A 7,595-nucleotide genomic window follows, 5' to 3' on the forward strand; every position below is an offset into this window, starting at 1 on the left:
TTACAAATACTATTTCATTTCATCTATGTGACAATCCTATGAGTTGAGTACAGATGAAGAAATGGAGGAGCAGAGTAGGGTTGCCAGATTCAGCAAATAAAAATACAGGATACCCAGTTAAATTTGAATTTCAGATAAACAACAAATATTTTTAGTTGTTTATTTAATATGTCTCATGCAACATTTGGAACATACACTAAAAAATTATTTGTCGTTTATCTGAAATTAAAATTTAACTGCTGTCCTGTATTTTATCTGACACTCTACACAGATAGGTGGAGCAACTTACCCAAGATCACAGAACCAGGAAGTGGCAGAGCCAGGATTGAAACCCAGCAACTCTTGCGCTTAGCCATCTTTCGCAGGAAGATGGAAGTTACATTATTGCAACACATGGAACATGTATTCCTTGCAATGGTTCTGGGAGAAATCTCTGTTCAGAAATCAGGCCAGTTTGCTGTTTGAGGTTACTGCTAAAGAACTAGTCCAGTGAACCCACTTCAAATGAGGTAATGGTGTGGCCCAATTACAGCTGCCCTAATAAAAGATGCCTGATTGAAGCAAGAACTTTCTGTGTTGGCGCTATTAAAAGCTGAATGGTTTGGCTCTGATGTGAAAAAGGAAGGCTTAACTTGCTCTCCAGCTGGTGGGAAAATTTTTTCATGCATCAGCCATGGAGTCCTGCAGAATCATCCAGTTTGCATACCTCCTCTTCTTCTGCCTGATTGGAAAGAAGACACCAATAGAAGGCATTTTCCACCCGCTACCCATCAGGCCCCACTGGTCTCCAGAACTCCCATTAAGATGCAGGTGGATGATCTGAGCTAAGTGATCACTCTGGCTCTCTACCTGCCCTTCGCATCAAGAATCTGAAACAGGGTTCACTGAATTGCATTCCTTAGCAGAGAGCAGAATCTTGGATACTCTGAGTGTGTAGTTTCTAGTGTCACTCTTCCTAGCAGAAATAGGCGCTCTCAGCAATGATGAAAACAAAATTGATACAACTCTTATAAAGGGCACCTTGGCAAAATCTATTAAAATTAGAAGTCGGCATACCCTTTGAACCAACAATTTCCCTTCTAGGAAATTTAACTACAAATATACTCTTACACATTTGTGCAAAGTGGCTCGAACAAGGTTATTCACTGCAGCATCATTGGCACTAACAAAATATTTGAAACAACTTAATCCTCAAAAGGGAACATACGTAAGTTGTAGTGTATCTATACTATGGAATAATAGTATGCAATACTATACAGCCATGAAAAGAGACTTAAGAAACTCATGCATGAATGTGAAAAGCTCTCCAAGATATACCGTAAAGTATAGAAAAAGAAAAGATGAAGTAGACTAAAAAACTATTGGTAAAAAACTTTGGGAGGAGAAGTACATATGAATATATATGTGTATATACTTGCTTGTATATAATGAAATATTCCTGAAAGAACGGGTAACATTAATTGCTTACAGGGAGGGAAACTGGGTGACTGGGAGACAGAATTGGAAAGAACTGGTCACTGCATAGTCTTTAAGAAAATTGGATCATGTGCATTCATTATTTATTAAAAAATAAATATTATTAATAAAAAGAAACACTTCTCTGCACCATACTCTAAAAGATCATTTAACCGGGATTGGGGAGAGAGGTAATGGGAATTGTGACCTACAATTCTTTCATTAGATTTGGAGATAAAAATAGGATCTTGTTTGACTTCCCGAAAGTTCCCTTGTGGTTGGTGAAAAACAGGTTCTGAGACACCATACAAATTTAGATTTCTATTTGTCTCATAAGCTCTATGTGGCAACACTGTTTTATGCACTTTATAAATATTAATTCACTTAATCTTTATAGTAACCCTATCACGTAGTAACTACTAACATCCTCAGTTTGCAAACAAGGATACCAAGATGCAGAGGGATTAGGTCACTTGCTCAAAATCACACAGCCTAATATCTTGCAGAATTGGAATTCAAATCCAGGGTTCTGGTTCCATAATGTGAATGTTTAAACATTAGAATAATGAGAAATTGGTGAGATTTCAAAACCAAATGTCTTGAGCATTCCCCGAACAGGCATGTTAAGTCCATGTAACCATAAGACTAGCCTAGAGGTTCAGGATGTATCCAGACAATTAGATGAATTGGAATTAAAATGGTCTGGACAGATTTTGGACTCCTAGAGTAGTCCTGGTTGTTAACATGGAATTATACTGTCTTTTCAGGAAACTCACAAGACCTCTGATTTGAAAGCTCGTCAATTTCCCACTACTCTAGTGGCTTAAAATGAAAATAGTTGAGAGAACACTTTCATCTCTACCAACAACAGTCTGATTAGATGCTAATATGTAAATAAGCGGTCTTGTAAGAAATGGCCTGGTACTTGGACCTGTGAGAGAAAGATAAGGACGTTTTTATTTTGATTGTCAGTATGATTGCTACTGAGTACGGCAGGGAGCATCATTTCTGCCAAAAGATGTGGCAAATGAAGAGTTAATTTGGATTTTTCAGAGTCGTCTCAGTCATATCTCTTGTTTTGCTCTCTTAAATGCTGAAAAATGGACACCGAGGTAAGCAGTTTTCCCATGCAAGTCCCCATTGTTTGCATTAATCTCACCTCTTCCTTATTTCTCAATCAAGGGGCACAGCGATACCCATTCCCTGTCACTCTAGGGTCACAGCAGACACCATGGCCACCGACTCCGGTTTCCCTGCCATAAAGCAGCTTCCAGAAGATATGCTTTGCGGGCTGTGAGACTGCCTGCTGCAAGGGCTGACTGCGTTCTGTGACAGCATGATCCATTGGCTGCTCTTTGGAAGACAGTCTAGTAAAAAGAATTGGCCCCTGCTGGTGCTTTAAAGGTGCCGGAAGGGGAGTGTTAATTTATTGCTAATATACGCAGTGTTAAAAATAGAAAGAAAAATGTCTTTTGTTCCCACTTTGCCTTTTGGTACAAAAAGCAGAGGGTGGGGGTGGGGAATCTAGTGACCATAATTAGAGGTCACGTTTTGGTCACAATCTAAACCTACCTGTACAGTCGGCTGAGAGGTGGGGGAAAGAAATCCTTCGTTTCATGCCAGTGTGGAAGTTTCGTGAAGTTGCTGTCCTCTGCAGAGGTCAGAATACGCTCGCCACACTGATGTTGGGAGCATTTATCCCCTGGCTCCAGACCTCCTGAACTTGCATTTGTGTTTCCTGCTTGTCGACCTGAGGCAGCACTAATGCATTCTGGAAACTTGCAGTGTATCAGGTCTGCTAGTGACAGTCAGGGAGGAAACAGGCTCAGGATCCCTGAGACTTTTATTTGGGGATCTGGAAACAGGCTGGGAGAGAAAAATGGCCCTTCAGAGAGATGCCCAATAAACAGTCTTTGGATTGAAGACCTGTTGACTCAGAGTGGTCAGATGGGAACAGTATTTAAAAGAGAGGCAAGGAGTCTTCTGCGAGCTTTGGAGAGCTGATTTCATCCTGTACTTGGGTATTTTTAAAGCTTCTATGGGTTTTCTGACTCTGAGATATGAGCATGCCCAAGGGGGGCAATCAGCAGCGTGAGAAGGCTCACCAGGCATTGCTGTGAGATGAGACTCTGCAGTAAACACTTTTCATGGCTCCTGGGACCCAATGACCAATCTCTTCCTTCTGTACCTGGCAGTGCCAACCTTTAAACTGTCCCTCATTTTTAGGGAGCCAGTAGATCCCCTAGGAATTAGGCTTGCCTGCAGCTGGAATATGTTCCAGTAATTAATTAATTTAATTATCGTATTTGGAGTTTCGACAGCCTTTAACATAATCTACCTCTATAAAAACTCATGAATTGAGGCAAATATTTATGTGGAAATAGCCTAAAATTACCTCCCTGGCCAACTCGGAGGAGGAGAAATGATAGTAGCCTAGACGTAACTGCCTATGCTGCTCTTTAGGGAAGTTCCAAAATATAGGATTCTTTTTCTAGAGAAAAATTTAAGCACATTTTCTTCATCTGATTCCCTCACTGTTCTCTCCTTTCCCCTCTCCGACCACCCCTTCTGGTTTATCTAAATCCATTGGAAACGGACTAGCTCAACCCCTAAATGAGAAAAGGGCCAGGTGGATGGAGCGGTTGGTGAGAGAGGCAGTGGAGAGAAGAAGCTATCTTCCCCACCGGGTAGGGAAGCTCCAAGAAGATAATTTCTCAGCACTAAGTGTCCCTTCTTCTGGCCTGTCTGCCTTAGAGTGACCCACTTTTAATTCAGTTGTGTTGTGTGTTTTCCCTGGCTCAGGTGGAAAGATTACTCACTCAGCTTTCTGTGCCATGAAAAGATATTACTTGGGGCCTTCATGAGAGGTCTCCCTGACATCGGACCCTTAGATGTTTATCATTTGGGGTGGGGGAGGGTTCTCATCTTGTACTGGCCCAGCGTTTTATCCAGCAAAGGTGTCACCGTTAGCCTGGAGCTGGGTAAGAAAGCTGTGCGTTCTGTCTTTTCAGGAAAAAAAGGGGTAGGGATGGGATGAGGCTTTAGGGAGAAAAATGATACAACCAAAAAGTAAAAATAAATACTGAATGAAGAATATAATTACATCTGTTATTTTTATTTATGTCGTACACTCAGAAACCACAGTTAAAACCCTCTTCCTCCAGAAATAAAAATGTGATTCTCAATCATTGCTGGGTGAGTGACCTTTGAATCTTAAATTGCAGCCAGGCTAATGTGGCCCCAGCTGTACAAGCCCATTTTCCTTTTCTTCTTGTTCCCACTTCCTTCCCACAGAAATAAAGTGGTCCAGATCTACTAACAGGTATGACATTAATCAGTAATCCAGTAGAAATGAGAAAGTCATTCCAGCAGCAGGCAAGTCTTACAGCTGTGAGCCAGGACCTTCGAGTTTGTGTGAAAGTTACATGAAAACAAAATACCTTGTCTAATCAGAACCTCATACCATACCCAGTCTAATCCTCATGGGTAAATATATTAATTTGTGTTTAGCATCAGTGTCACTCACCGCCCCAACCACCCCCACCCTGGAAAAAGCATCCAGTATTGAGAAACTGTTTAGTTTATACAATATTACATATAACTACCAGTTCATATATTTGCATTTGCTATTTCTGTGCTGCTTATACTCATAATTGAGGACACACATGGCTCTCACAAAGGAGTTCTTAAAGATTTATCAAAGGAGAGAAAGAAGCAAAAAGAAAATGGTGAAACAGCTTCCCATGAAGATAATAAATTGCATTGGTAGAAAAGTCTTAGCTGTATTTTCCCATTTTTACCCTATGATACACATGAGATGTGTGGCTAATTATAATCACTCTAAACTTATAGCAATGAAGGGAATAGAATATTTGAAGCCCCTTGGTCCTGAATGCCCTTAACAACCACACTAAATGGGCATATTTAACAACTGTGACCAGGGCCAGCTCATGAAGTGGGCACGTGGGATTTTTTGCCACCAAAGTATTACTGTGAGAGAAAACTCGATGCTAGGTCGGGACAACTGGTCAGCCACAGCTCTTTCTCTCTGGGATGCCGAGGAAGTAACAGCGGCCTTGATAGAGCTTGGATTTCTCACCTGTAAAAGCAGCAGGTTTCCATTTAAAGAGCTACTAAGTCCCTTTCATTGGAATATTCTAGGATTTTGAACTAGAATAACACTTGGACCAAATTTTTCTTCTAGGGAGATGTAAATACAGTTCGATGTGACAATTCAGTTCAAGTATCAGATGGTCTCTTGGGCCACAGCTATGATGTAGGAGAGGTGAACTAGTAAGTAGTTTTCACCTTTTGTTGATCACAGATTCCTCTGAGTCTGATGAAAACTGGATCCTCTCCTCAGAAAAACACACACGTGCCTATTTATACTCACTTTGTATATTGCATCGGGGGTGGTAGATTTCCAGATTCCAGTTGAGAATTGTCAGACAGGAGGTTTGCAAGCCTAATCCAAGTTCTAGCTCTGTTATACAGCTCTAGGCTGTAAAATGGTTTTAGCGTTTACTAGCTCATTAGGTATTTTAGCTTCTAAGATCATCTCAGGCCAGAGGTGAGGGACAACCCTCAAACACCTATTAACTCCCAGATCTTTCCCGTTCTACCTTCTTCCTGAGTTGTACCCTGGTTAACATTATTTATATCTAACAAATACTTATTAACACATACTGTGTGCCAGACATGTAAATTTTAAAAATTAATGTATTTAATCCTTACAAAACCCCTATGACATAGATAGTATTGTCATTCCCATATTACAAGTGAGAAAACCAGGGCACAAAAAGGTTAAATAATTTGCCCAAGGTCATTGAGTTGGTAAGTGGTGGATCTGGGTTTTAGACTCATCAGTCTGGCTCCAGAGTCTGTGCCCTTAACCACCATGCTTGTTTCTCAAATATTTGGGTAGTGGAGATTCGAAAATGAAAAACATTCTGTGAAAATTCTAAAAGTTGTATACTTATGATTTGTGTATATTTCTGTATGTATGTTATACGTAAATTAAAAATTTACAATTAAAAATATTAAAAATGTACTATATAGGTCAGGAATATTTTTGGCAGCAAAAAAAAACAATCTTGAGAACAGTGGCTTAAACCAGAGGGATGTTTATTATTTGTTTAACAAAGAGGTGGTCTCAGAGTGGTATCCCAATGACCCAGGCTCTTTCCACTCTTCCTCTTGCCCATTTTCAGTGTTCTGGCGGTTTCTCCTCATGGCTACTGTGCCTCCAACCACCACATCTGCATAGCAAGGGGTGGACAATAAAGGAGATCTCCTCGCCTAGTTCTCTCCTTTTGCAAAGCCTCCCAGCAGACTTTTTTCATTAGTCTCTGGTCAAAATTAGGTAAAATGGCCACCTTTGTATAAGGGAAACTGGATATGTGTGTCTCTGACTTTTCCAGCCTCTATGGCTGTGATGGAGAAGGAAGAATGGGTGAGAATGAACATTGGCTATCGCTCAACCGTGTCTGTTACGCAGTCCCTGGATAACAACACTTCCACGTTGAGAGAGGAAGAGAGGAACAGAAGTGAAGGGAAAGAATTTTCCAGAACAAAGGTAGACAATTACTACTTTTCTCTTAAAAATTGCCTTTCACTGATTCCTTCAGAAGAAGGTGTAGAATATAGCTGATAGTGAAAACCATTTGGAACAGAAAATTTGAAAGTCTCTTCCATCAAATTGGAGGGATGAGCTCTTAACCAATGGCTTAATTTGAGTCTTTGAAAAATGGCCTTTTTATTATCTTCCTTAATGGAATGTACATCAAATTTAGTGTGTCTCCCAGACACCAGGCTAGATTTAGCCAGATGGTGCGAATTTTCCAAGCTTCTACTAATTCTCATGCGTTTTAGCAGTTAGAATGCCTAAAGGAAGTACCATTCTGATAGGAAGAGAAGAGCAGTTGGTTAAGTGGTCTTGCCATCAGCTTTGTGTCTGGGTGGCAATGATCCTTCTCCTGTTTACATTATCTACTAAACTCCTTAAAATTCAGGTCTGGGGAGGGAAGCAGTTTTCTGCAGTTTTCAAGAAACCTATCACCACAGTGTTTGGTTTGTGGAGTTTTGTCTTAGTCTGAGTTCACACAGAAGAAGATGTTGAGACAAGGATTCTGATACAAATA

This window comes from Pteropus alecto, unplaced genomic scaffold (assembly GCF_000325575.1).
Source record: "Pteropus alecto unplaced genomic scaffold, ASM32557v1 scaffold23, whole genome shotgun sequence".
In the NCBI taxonomy this organism is placed as follows: domain Eukaryota; kingdom Metazoa; phylum Chordata; class Mammalia; order Chiroptera; family Pteropodidae; genus Pteropus; species Pteropus alecto.